This window comes from Asterias rubens, chromosome 9, assembly GCF_902459465.1.
Source record: "Asterias rubens chromosome 9, eAstRub1.3, whole genome shotgun sequence".
Taxonomy (NCBI): domain Eukaryota; kingdom Metazoa; phylum Echinodermata; class Asteroidea; order Forcipulatida; family Asteriidae; genus Asterias; species Asterias rubens.
In genome coordinates, this window is record NC_047070.1 from 14,825,778 (window position 1) to 14,839,579 (window position 13,802).

Consider the following 13,802-nt stretch of genomic DNA (forward strand, 5'->3'; position numbering starts at 1 on the left):
AGTACATAAGGCTATAGTCTTGTGGAATTTTTGGTCAAAATTTTTTGAGCAAAGTTGGATAAAAACGCAAGGATTTTGGGGGCAAAATTTGAGCAAAGTTGGATAAAAACGCAAGGCTATATAGCGGAATTTAAGGGAAAAATTTGAGCAAAGTTGGATAAAAACACAAGGCTTGTGGAATTTTTGGGCAAGATTTGATGAAGCGCAAGGCTTATTTGAGCAAAGTTGGATAAAAACGCAAGGAATTTTTGGGGGATTTTTTGGGCAAAGTTCGAGTAAAGTTGGATAAAAACGCAAGGCTATAGTCTTGTGGAATTTTTGGGCAAGATTTAAAAAGACGCAAGGCTATATAAGTCTTGTGGAATTTTTGGGAAAAATTTGATAAAAACGCAAGGCTATAGTCTTGTAGAATTTTGGGGAAAAATTTGAGCAAAGTTGGATAAAAACGCAAGGAATTTTTTGGCAAAGTTGGATAAAAACGCAAGGCTATAGTCTTGTGGAATTTTCGGGCAAGATTTGACATGAGCAAAGTTGGATAAAAACGCAAGGCTATAATAGTCTTGTGGAATTTTTTGAAAAAAAAAAAAAAAATGGGCAATATTGGATAAAAGTGCAAGTCTTGTGGAATTTTGGCAAGATTTCATATAGACGCAAGGCTATAGTCTTGTAGAATTTTTTGAAAAAAAAAAAAAAAAATGGGCAATATTGGATAAAAACGCAAGGCTATAATAGTCTTGTGGAATTTTTGGGCAAAAATTGATAAAAACGCAATAGACGCAAGGCTATAGTCTTGTAGAATTTTTTGAAAAAAAAAAAAAAAAATGGGCAATATTGGATAAAAACGCAAGGCTATGTCTTGTGGAATTTTTGGCAAGATTTGATAAAGACGCAATTCTTGTAGAATTTTGAAAAAAAAAAAAAAAAAAAAAAAATGGGCAATATTGGATACAAACGCAAGGCTTGTGGAGTTTTTGTGCAAAATTTGAGCAAAATGGGTAAAAACGCAAGGCTATATATATAGTCTTGTGGAATTTTTGGGCAAAATTTGATAAAAACGCAAGGCTATGTCTTGTAGAATTTTTGGGCAAAATTGGATAAAAACGCAAGGCTATAGTCTTGTGGGATTTTTGCAAGATTTTATAAATACGCAAGGCTATAGTCTTGTAGAATTTTTGAAAAAAAAAAAAAAAAAAAATGTGCAATATTGGATAAAAACGCAAGGCTATATATAGTCTTGTGGAATTTTTGGGCAAAATTTGAGCAAAGTTGGATACAAACGCAAGGAATGTTTGGGCAAAATTTGAGCAAAGTTGGATAAAAACGCAAGGCTATAGTCTTGTGGAATTTTTGGGAAAATTTGAGCAAAGTTGGATACAAATGCAAGGAATTTTTTGGCAAAGTTAGAGCAAAGTTGGATAAAAACGCAAGGCTATAGTCTTGTGGAATTTTTGGGAAAAAAAAAAAAATTGGCAATATTGGATAAAAACGCAAGTCTTGTGGAATTTTTTGCAAGATTTTATAAATACGCAAGGCTATAGTCTTGTAGAATTTTTGAAAAAAGAAAAAAAAAATGGGCAATATTGGATAAAAACGCAAGGCTATAGTCTTGTGGAATTTTTGGGCAAAATTTGAGCAAAGTTGGATAAAAACGCAAGGAATTTTTTGGCAAAGTTGATAAAAAGTCAAGGCTATAGTATTGTGGAATTTTTGGGCAAGATTTTAAAAAAAGCAAGGCTATAGTCTTGTGGAATTTTTGGGCAAAATTTGAGCAAAGTTGAATAAAAACGCAAGGCTATAGTCTTGTGGAATTTTTGGGCAAGATTTGATAACGCAAGGCTATAGTCTTGTGGAATTTTTGGGCAAAATTTGAGCAAAGTTGGATACAAACGCAAGGAATTTTTGGGCAAAATTTGAGCAAAATTGGATAAAAACGGAAAGCTATAGTCTTTTGGAACTTTTAAGCAAAGTTTGATAAAGACGCAAGGCATTATATAGTCTTGTGGGATTTTTGGGCAAAATTTGAGCAACATTTGATAAAAACGCAAGGCTATAGTCTTGTGGAATTTTTTAAACAAAAATGGACAAATACGCAAGGCTAATATAGTCTTGTGGAATTTTTGGGCAAAATTAGAGCAAAATTTGATGAAATGACAGGGCAAGGCCGACTTTTGGGCAAACTTGAGCAAAGTTGGTTAAAAACGCAATTTGAGCAAAATTTGATAGCAAAATTGCATAACTACGCAATTTTGAGCAAAATTGGGTAAAGACGCTATATATAGTCTTGCAGAAAAATTTTCGGGCAGATAATTTGATAAATTTACAAGGCATTATTTTACAGCCTTATTGATTTTTTGAGAAATATTTGATAAATATGCAATATGTTCATAGTCCTGAGGCTACAAAAGGTGTAAGCCTTCCATTCTGTTGAGCTTGAATCTCCCTGGGTTCGTTCATTAAGGCCTCGCTTGACACGGTCGACTTTGGTGCTGTTTCATGGATGACAATCGGTCCTGAGGAGATGCAGTTGTTACGCCACCTCGCAGTTGGTTCACATGTAAAACAAAAGCATTTATTCTTGCATTAGTCTTGTGTTAATAATCTGATTGAACAAAATACAATTGTAGGCATTCTTGTAGTTACGTACACCAATACAAGCAATATATTTCAGTTTCAAATTTGGCCTATTTATCCTGGTAAGGTTCGTCTAGAACAGGGCTACCACGTGAAGGTCCCAGGATACCAGCCCCACACGGTTTCCAGATACAGGGCCTTTGCACCATCCTGTCGGATGGGTCCGGTCCGCCGTCCCAGAAGGAGGGACAGTCCCCTACTGTACTAGCGCGGTCCCTAGTTGGAAAGAACTTAGGGACTACTTCCGTTGGTCAACCATTTGTGATAACACCGGCACCATCCTAGCAGATGAGGAGCCCGAATGCACCTTTAAGATCAACCACCCAGTGGCCCGAGCCGGAAGTAGGACCCCACATGCCACGTGCACGTGTCCAGGTCCCTTTAGTCTTATTCAAAATCGTCCGTGCTGTACCGTTTTTATTAAAGAACTTAGGGACTACTTCCGTTGGTCAACCATTTGTGATAACACCGGCACCATCCTAGCAGATGAGGAGCCCGAATGCACCTTTAAGATCAACCACCCAGTGGCCCGAGCCGGAAGTAGGACCCCACATGCCACGTGCACGTGTCCAGGTCCCTTTAGTCTTATTCAAAATCGTCCGTGCTGTACCGTTTTTATCCGCACGCACCACCATTTATTTCGATCCGCAGGCACCACCATTTATTTGGATCGCAGGCACCACCATTTATTTCGATCAGCACGCACCACAAAGTTAGCGCAAAAAAATAACGCGTATATGCTTGCTTGCTTGCAATGGTGTACTTATTTACAAGATGCCAACGGTATAGTGAGCTATCCCAACAACTCACTACATGTAAAGCATCAAATATCAACACCAAAACAACCCACTACATGTAAAGCATCAAATATCAATACATGTAAAGCCTGGTCATACTTCCTGCGAATGCGATGCGAATTTGTTGTCAGAACCCTCTTTTGCCACAATGTTCACAAGTGAGTTAATTAGATTTGAACCGCTGCAAACTATTTGTTGAGAATTTGTGACGTCAACATTCGCTTTGCATTCGCATTCGCAGGAATAATGAACCGGGCTTTACTCATCTTAAAAGTACATCTTACTTTTGTTCATTTATGATCCTCAGATGAGCTGCTAAGATGTCTTGATGATACTGATGTTTTCCAAGGCAGTTGATCTCCTTTATACCCTGCAGCCTTCACTGTGTCGGTAGGGGAGACTCCATCTGTACTTGGTTTCAGGAATTACTGGCCCTGAAAGTTCAAGTTAACAGATAGAATATTGTAATTGTAAGCCAATATTTTGTCATCAAAACTCTTGCATGGGTAATTTAGACCACCTCTTTATGTTATTAAAACAATAATGGTGGCTTCCTATAGTGCTCAGGTCTGTAACGCAGTGACGCTCCAACATTATTACCCCTGATCACTGGGCCTTAAATCATTCCTTAACCATCTCAGCTCCCTGCAGAGGATACAGTCTGTGCCCCCACATATGTAAGTTAATCAATCACAAGAACCAACTCTGCCCTCACAGGTACCTATTTACCCGTGGGATGAAGAGAAGCTTATGGTGACGTAAATAACCACCTGGATATTTCTTTGCGTATCTTGCACAGGCATGCCCCTGTGGTGTTACACTTTTCACCCATTAAAAGAGGGACAGAAAGTAGCAGGAACAATGCACCCTTATTGCCTTATCCCCAGTTCCAAAACGTGGCAGACAAGACAGGTTGCACCATAGTTTATCATTCTGTTTGGGTATTTGGCTAAATGGAAATTAAAGCATTCTGGGATTTGGGGGGGGGGGAGATGATACAGACACCCCCCCCCCCCCAACACACCCCAAGTCTTAATCGAAATACAGCCACTATTATAAATCAGCCCAATTTTTGGATGGTGTATTGTTTATAAATCAGACCTCACTTTTATGACACATTTTGTGCTAGTACAACACTCAGTGTGACCTTCAAACTACCTCAGTTTTGACTTAGTTAGCTGTATTAATTGTCTATGGTCATAGTTGATAAAACTTTTATATGTGAAGTTAAAAACAATTGTAGTTATTTTAAGCTTAAAATGCATGGCGTTGCACGAGGATTGCCCTTTAGCTAAATGAGTTCAATCTGGGCGCTAGTTCCATTTGATTTGCATACACATCCTTCAAACAATTGTTAAGAATTATGTATTTACCTTTTTAGTTGTAGGCCTAAATCATAATCAGATCATTGTGAGCTTTGTTACTGGTGATCTCTTGACATCTTCATGATGATGGCGACAAACACTACAAAGAAAAACATTTTGAAGGACAAAATAAGTTGGCATATAAAATAAAAAAATTACAAGGGGCAAGTCTGGCACTTTTATCAAATTTGGGCCTAAATTTGGAAAGAACCACAAAAGGTCAGTCCGCAGTTTCATCAAATTTGGAAATTACAAGGGACAAGTCTGGCACTTTTATCAAATTTGGGCCTAAATCTGGAAAGAACCACAAAAGGTCAGCCCGCAGTTTTTGAAAAAATCACAAGGGGTAAGTCCAGCAGATTTATCAAATTTGGGCCTAAAATTGAGTAAATCACAAAGGGTAAGTCCAGCATTTTTATCAAATTTGGGCCTAAAATTGAGTAAATCATTTAATCAAATTTGGGCCTAAAATTGAAAATTTCCAGGGATGAGCCCAGCAATTTTATCATACTTGGGCCATTAATTATTTGAAGCTTAAAATGCATGGCATTTATACAAGGTGATAAGCCTCTAGCTAAATGAGTTTAATCTGGGCACTAGTTCTATTTCATGAACAAATCTCAAGGGGTAAGTCCAGCAGCTTTATCAAATTTAGGCCTAAAATTGAAAAAATCACAAGGGAGTGTGTCCAGCAGATTGATCAAATATGGGTCTTAATTGAAAAGATCCCAATTAAAGGGGTAAGTCCAGTAGTTTTATTTTAACAAATTTGGACCTAAACCTGAAGAAAAAAAACACAAGGGGTAAGTCCAACAGCTTTATTAATTTTTGGCCAAAAATTGAAAGTAGACAGGCGAAGCTGCCATGACAAGCTGGCGATCGCCATATAGAACCAATGACTGACAGAAAAAACAATCATTTGATCACTGATGGCAAAGGAGTGGAGACTTAGACAACCATTTAAGTATTTCATTGTTTTAGCTCATTCACCTGAAACAAGTGATAATTTAAAAATGTTATCTTTTTTTATGAAGCTACATCCAAGAAGCAATATTTGATTGAAGTTTCAAGTCAGGACATCAGTGCAATAAGGAGTTGTGGCCATTAAAGTTTATTATGGTTTAAGCTCATTCAACTGGAACCAGTGATCAACTCTTCGAGTATATCTGTTCATATGAATAAACATGTACAAAGCAATGTTTGATTTAAGTTTCAAGTCAGAACAGCTTTGAAAAACGGAGTTTAGGTTTTCATTGTTAAAGCTCATTCAACTGGAACCAGTGACAGAGAGATTGATTTTTGTTTAAAAACAATATTTCAAAACTTTAAGATTTAAGTTTGATTCTTTAAAATCCAGACATCAATGTTTGAGTCAAAAACTTACACATTATTTTTATTCCAAAAACTTCAACAATATTGGAAAACTTAGCTGAAAATTATGAATGGCAAGTATATAACAATCTCACTTGGGCATTGTCAGAATTTAACCTCATGGAGACATGTGAATTTAGTATTTCCCTCCTCAGTAGCTGTGAGTTTAGTTAAAGTTCACTGTGAATATTCTATCAGTTAGGCAGGGCCAGAAGGTAGTTATTCAGTGTCTTTGTTATATGGGTCTGCAGTGGTTAGTTACCCCCCAGAAATTCCTTAGGGCATTCAGTGTCCGGTCAAGTATGAAGTTTTTAATGGGTGGAATTGTGAGGTATGTTGTGTAGATGGGTGCGGTCAAGGAGAGTGAGTCCATGCTAGCTGTGTGTTGGATAGAGGGAGGTCATTCTAGCAGCGTTTTAGATAGAGAGAGGATGTGATCATTGTGGAACAAGTGGCAGAAAAATTGCACTGGGTGTTGGTCTCTGCAAACATATGTGATGAGCAGATTTTCAGGCTGCTATATATTTTAAGGAAAATTCCTTGGAGTGATGAGACAACAATTTTGAGAGCTGGACTTCAAGAGCTTCACTATTATGGAAACTGCAAGTTAATTTTATATTAGGCTTCTGCATTTCAAAAAATCAAGTGCATGGTGCTATTTTTTTTTCCCAGGAAGAAGTTTAGTTTAAATCAATGTAGTTTGGAAAATGCAATTCATGGCTACTTTTAATGCTTATTCCAGAGGCGTGTTCGGAAAAGTTTCCGTATGGCGCCACCACTTTTTCATTCGAAATAAAATAATATAGTATCTAATTTACCTGATTGATATATCCCTTTTTGTAAAAATGAGTGAAAAAGTGGTGGCGCCATACGGAAAGTTATCCGCGTGTTCATTTAATTCTCTAGTGTTTTGGACTTTGAAAAGGTTCATCAATTTGTGTGTAAGGAAATTAATTGAAGGTTCTTGAGCAGTATATTATTCATTTGTTGGACAAATTTGTTAGAAGATTGTGGTTTACTTTTCCCAACAAATAGATGGTTTTCACCCCTGGGTGCGAGTGTTTTGGAAACTAAGTCTGAGTGTCGTCCCAGGTCCAATGAATTGGGTTGCTACATGAGCAGCAGAGGGCGCAACAGCTTTTGAAAACTGTGTGATATGAACTTTGTGAATGGTTTCGCAGCGACTCGAACCACAACACGTTAAATCTGAGATGGTACTGTGAGGAAGCTGGGATTTGCTAGCTTATCTTTTTGGAGTGGTAAGTGGAAGCCTATAATCCGGTGGGACTGTTTCTTTGCTTTTATTGTATAATTTAGCTAAATAATTTACACATTGTGAGATATATTTATGCGAAAGACACTTATTATAATCTCTGACTTTTGAGTGACCATAAACCTGTAATACTATATATTAAAGGTGTGTATTTATCAACGCCAGTGTCACTCCTTTAAAGGAAGTTGTAAATAACTTTTGGGAGTAAAATCTGCCCCAAGTTTATAGCAGAACATTGCTTTTCTCGTTGACAAAAAGATGTACCAAGCTTATAGCAGTGAATGCTCTTGAGCTGTGGGTTTTTGGATTTCTGTAATTGTAAATATTAAGTACTTCCAAGATCGAGTAATCGCGACAAATAGTTTCTTTTAATTGATTGAGGTTTGTGTCAGCAGAAATTTGACACACATTCTGTTTTATTTAAGAGGAAGGCCTTTTTTGGAACAGGTCGTGACAAAAGTATTAGATCTTCCATTAACGAGGATTTCATTTAATATTGATTTGTGGAAGTGTATACATTAAACAAGGGGTAGAGTACGTCAAGCAGTTTTATAAAACTTGGGCTTAAACTCAAAAATTGTTCAGCCTAAAATTGAAAAAATCACAAGGGGGTAATAAGTCCAACAGTCTTATCAAATTTGGGCCTTAAATTGATAAAAATCACAATGGGTAAGTCCAGCAGCTTTCTAAAGTTTGGGCCATTAATTATTGAGGCTTAAAATGCATGGCAAAATGTTTGACACCTCATTTGTTTGGGTCGGGTATGCAAACCCTAGTTGCGCCAGGTCTAAGTTCAAAAATTTGGCCATTGTTTCCATTACAAAAGTTATTTGTTTTCTACTGAAATTATGTAGCATACAATGCATGTATTTATTTTAAACTAAATTTGTTTTGTTGATTTTTTAAATTATTTTTCGAAATAAGTATATTTGTTTGTTGTATCTTGAATAAATTGTACAAAACTGAGTCAAACTTTGTGTTTTGTTTGGTATTTAAGTTCAAGAACATGTTGGCCAATCACTTCATCAGTGGCACGCATCGCAACCACAACCCGTAAAAATTTGGGGGTGGGTCGACATTTCGATGAGGTCAAATCTCTCTTTTTTTTAATCAACAAAATATATACGGTAAGTTTTCCAGAGGAAAGATTTCTGTATCCTGTCACTACTTATACACTTTTTTTTTACTGAATGAAAGAACTTCTCATAAACAGACATCAAAAGGAGGTGAATTGCACAATATCTGTCAAGAGAGGAAAGGTGAAGCAATTTCCCGACCATTTGAGGTTGTTAAGCCCCCCCCCCCAAACCCCGAGGGGAAAAAAAGCGGCCTGTCGGAAATGGACGACTAACGGCCCACTCGGCCAAAATGCCCAACATGCCCTAGCACCACGCCCCTTCCGGACCTCGTGGTTTTGCAAAATCGGCGCCCCTGGAAATCCCGACAGTAAAAGTACAGATTTTTCATCAAAAAATACACATTTTCCAAAAAAAAATTCCACCAAGATAATAAGAAACTCACCGTACGAATTTTAAAATGCTTTTTGCCCGGAACTGTTTCGATAAAGTGGAGAAACTTACCGAAAAGAACGGAGTGAAAAATTTGGGTTCTTGTCGACGTCGTGAAATTTTCTCGAAAGGAAGAGAGACGCCGGTTGGTGCCCAAACCGCAACTCTTGCAATGATTATATTATGTCACGTGGTCAGCTACACTGGTACCCTGTCCATCTAAATCTTGACGTCGACTCATGATTATTCATGACTTGACAGCTGGTTTGCACTTGAGTTGACCCTGCTTGTTTCTTTGAATGTTTTATGTCATTTTTCCAGCCAAAATTACAAGGGGGTAAGCCTTGCTACTCATTCCTTTGGATGTTTTTGTAGTACTTCCTAAAACAAAGGACACCCTTACACATCTCAGACTGCACAAGATCTTTATCAGCTGCAACACCCCCCCCCCCCCCGCCCCTGATCTGGCAAGTCATGAATAGTCATGAGTCATAAACTTAAAATTACAGGACTTCCAAAAATGCACAAGTCTTCATATTTCTTTGAAACCTTCAACACATTTTTCATAGTAATTCCTCATGAGCTTCCAATGACTTCAGAAAGCTTCATCGTTCTATGTTGATTTTAAATTATAATCAAAGCAAAACAATACTTACAGCTTGCGAAGAAATCTTAATACGTTTGTTATTTTTTCTTTAATGATCCAAATCACAAAAAACTTGCTCCATGTGCAATAAAAAAAGGGGGGCAATTTTTAAACCATAAAAAAATAATACACTAGCACCGTTTCAAGAAAAGAAACGTCTTTTACTAAAGAGAGTACGTTGATAATCAGGGTATTTTTGGTTTGTAAGCTTCATACAATATAAAAGTACATACAATTGATAATAAATGACAGAATACGTATATAGGTATTTGAAAATGTACAAAAGACAACAAATCACAAGCTTATATAGTCTTACTAGTAATAACAACTTGCAGCTACACCCATGGATACAACTCATCTGGAAGGAATACAGAAAGTGGAAGAACAATTGGCATGGTTTTTATATAGTGTTAAAGGCTTTTTACAAGATTGGTCAAAATAACACACATCATTGTTCAATTTTAGTTGAAAGCATACCAATTATAAAGTTGATACTAGAATTGCCTATTTTTCAGTGTTCATGCATTTTAAATGAAAAATAATGTTATTGGTGGATTGATTAAATACAGGTCAGAGAAGAAGGCTCCTTTCCAAGCAGTGTTTACATTCATGAGGCTTAACAAGACAGACAAACAGACAGACAGACAAACAAACAAACAGACCCATAACCCAAGCAAACAGACTACCCCAATTACATCTTTAAAAAATACAACCACAAAACCCCCCATAAATTCTGAATAGAGTCTGATTTTAAGATAGATAGTGTATAAATAAAGCCTCAATGCTGTAAATGTACAAAAATAAAAAGTAAATTTATCTCACACAACAATAGGACTAACAATGCAATACAAGAAACCCCTATCTGAAGCCCATCCAACTACTATAGCCTGTGGAAAACAGTGCTTAACAATATTGAAGTCTTTCGGCCAAAAATTGGCAACTGTAGCGGACAAGAGGTCTTTGAGAGAGCCAAGTGTGCTAAATAAATATTTCAAAAAATATTGAGTGCGTGTGAGTTGTTAAAGTAAAAACTGAGTTGATTTACACTATTTGGATCTGAAAATATAATGTTTCTCTAACTCTGACAACTAGTCTACATGTACCCTAGGTACAAAAGTACATTTGGAAAACCGTCTGGCCCTTAGTTTTGCATAATGAACAATCCCTTTGGAGCCAGAAGTGCAATGAACACTTGTTTCACTGCAGGTCAGTATCTAATACGTCATCCTTACTTAACAAAGCCAGACTCCATAGAGCTCAGTAAGTAGCTGAGCACAAATACAATTCTACTTAGGCCAACTGGAATAAGGAAGTAGGCCAAAATACATGTAGCATATGCCTGGTATTCCGCTAACTTTTGCTGAGTTGCTAAGCACAAAAACAATTTGTCCTTGGGCCTACTGGATGAAATAAGGTAACAAGCCCGAAACCAATCTGCGTGTAGCGTATGTGACTGGTTTCCCACTAACTTTTGCTCAGTACCAAATTGTTAAGCAACATTTTTAATTGGGCCCTAGATGGCAGGCGTTCATATGGAAACATCATTAAACCAAACTATCACTGAAGAAAGAGGGGGGGGGGGGTACTAGTCCACCTAAATCCTGCCTAATACCTCATTTGGGAGGATTTGATTCTAGGACTAAACAGATCTATTCATAGCTAACTCTACATCAGTGAGTTGTCATGCAGAGTTGGTGAAAGAACACAAGATGGGGGCATCTTACTCTCTTGGATCACCAAGGTTAAGTCCCCCTGAGTTGCATGCAAGGAATAGGGATTAGTAATAACCAAAAAAGAAAGCGTTTTCTTGTCCACGTCTACGTCTAGTCCTGGGACCACAAGGGAACATTTTTTTTTTTTTAAGTAAAATCTAAGATTAGTCTACCGGAACCGTAAAATGGGTGTTTACAACCTGCAGCTGTGGTAAAGGGCCAAGCTGAGGGTGAGGTCCTGTATTATTGCATTCTATGACCATGCAAGGTTTTGTGATCATATTTAAAAGACTAAATATGATCATGTGACATCTACTCAACCAATAGGACTGCCTAAACTGTCTGGAGTATTTATGAATGAAGTATCTAATAAAAAATAAGTGAGCAAAGACATCAAGTTGTGCTGACTCTAATAAAATACTACAGTAGTGTTACCCTACGTGTACATGATGCTATCCTACATGATGAGTTGTCATGTGGAGTTGATGAAAGAACAAAATGGAGGGCCCTAACAACAAAGGTCATTATTTCCAACTGAGTTGATCACACTTTTAGTTTGAGCATACGGATTATATCTCATGTAGAAACACACAATTAAATTATCAAACACAAATACTAAATAATTTCATGTGGAACAAAGACAATTTATGAGAGCAGGACTTGACCCAGCAACCTTGAGAATAACACGCCGGCGCTTTACCAACTGAGCTTTCCAGCCCAGATGACAAGCTGACATCACTTCTAGTTTTGTCAATATTTTTGCCTGTGAGATTCAGTTAAAATACCAAGTAAGTAACCACAGGGGATCATTGTCAATTTAAGTCCTTTTTTCTTTAAACAACTGATAAATATTGACTACTGAGAACACATAAAAAACAAAACAAAGAACAAAGCCTCATGAAGTAGAGCAATTCTGTTTAAAGTCTGTAAGCAGACAGTTTCTGCAAGTGAATTTCTAATTCAAAGCCGCTCCTGACCATCAGCAGAGCAAAACAGAGTCTTGACTCACACTAGACTTGTGGACAAGTCGTTAAATGTCTAACGTGGTGATAGCGTTCCAACTCTCCCTGCGGTATTCTACTACTGCTGTCACAACTTCGGTCGTTAATGGGGAGTAGAAGTCGGCAACCAGCAGTTCGTGAGAGAGCAGTGATCTCGCCAAAGCACCGCCCCAACTTGACTATCTCACCGCGTGGGACCATTAACAACTTGTCCACAAGTCTAGACTAACATTAGAAATTTCAACAATTTCATCATACAGCTCTGGACTGGAACTTCCATTTTCTTATCTCATACAAAACCACTTTAAACTTGAGTCATGAGTGCAGCCACTTTTCTGAGAGCGTGGGAAGTTTTCCCCTAGTTGTGAAACCTGAACCACTGTCCTTGCAGACAGAAAACAATCATGGCTCTGTTAGAGGTTGGGCAATCTAACACTTCCATGCTATGTTAATGGGAGCCAAACTTGATAACTTATATCTGAGAGTAAATAAAGTGGACTAACCACAAGATCTTGGGGCAGGTAGTCCAATCCTAAAAGCCTAGGGGTCAAACCAACCACAGGACCAAGGTACAAAGCTTTTCTTAATCTCAGTGCAATCCAGTTGACTTTATGTTTTTTTCTTCTCTTCAGAGCTACCCCTTGAAATATAAAGGCCTATTACAACTCACCATGACAAATGTCTGATGTTTTAAAGAAGTGCTCCAATGTCAGTTTAGTTCTGTACTCCACTCATTTTCCATTCATAAAAATTCTGAATTTTGCCGATATCCATTCAGAACAACATTGAATTTGACCTTTTGACTTGCCCACAGACATTCCTTTTTAGAACGTACGGCCCCATTTGTTTTGGGTTTCTGATGACTACGTATGTCAATTTTCTCTTAAAAGTGTATCAAACAATTATCCCCATTTTCATGAGGTCTCTATTTGTTGGAAAATAAGTGGCATGTTATGGTCCAGCGGATATTAAAGAGTACCAAACTCAAGCTCTGGTGATTCTGATCAGCAGAGTGTGTGTTCAAGACCAGTCATTATCAGAAACAAAGAACACTTTTCTGTACTTTGAAAACTGATGCACAGCCAACACAACTTTGTAGAATAAACAACTTGGGCAGATTTTAAGAAAACTTTTTACTACAGCTTAGGAAATGAATTTTCTATTAAACACTGCCAACACTTATATAAAATTTGTTAACCTTTTGACAAGTTTCACTAGTCATCCTAAAATTTTACGTAAGTATTGGCTGTGTTTGATAGAAAACTCATTTGCTAAGTTGATATTTTACCAGCCTGATTATTTAGAGATAGGATTTTTAAGAAAACAGTGAATTTCAAATCAACTGAGACTGTTTCGAGTCTCTAGAAAATGATTTTGATATCAAACATAAACACACGTCTGCACTACAATAAAATATGTTATATACAATGTACAAACCATATGTGTCACTCAGACAGACCAGGCTAGCCTACTTATACAATACCCTACAGGTGATAAAA

General features: G+C 37.3%; 1 long non-coding RNA gene across 1 annotated transcript; it reads right to left on the bottom strand.

Annotated features, from left to right (window-relative positions):
* Positions 1–3,726: 3,726 nt before the first annotated feature.
* LOC117294494 lies at positions 3,727–9,060 on the bottom strand. Its single transcript, XR_004519541.1, has 3 exons — positions 9,017–9,060; positions 4,802–4,892; positions 3,727–3,862 (listed from the first exon to the last, which is right to left on the bottom strand). It is a non-coding gene; the product is annotated as an uncharacterized LOC117294494 (long non-coding RNA).
* Positions 9,061–13,802: the final 4,742 nt, after the last annotated feature.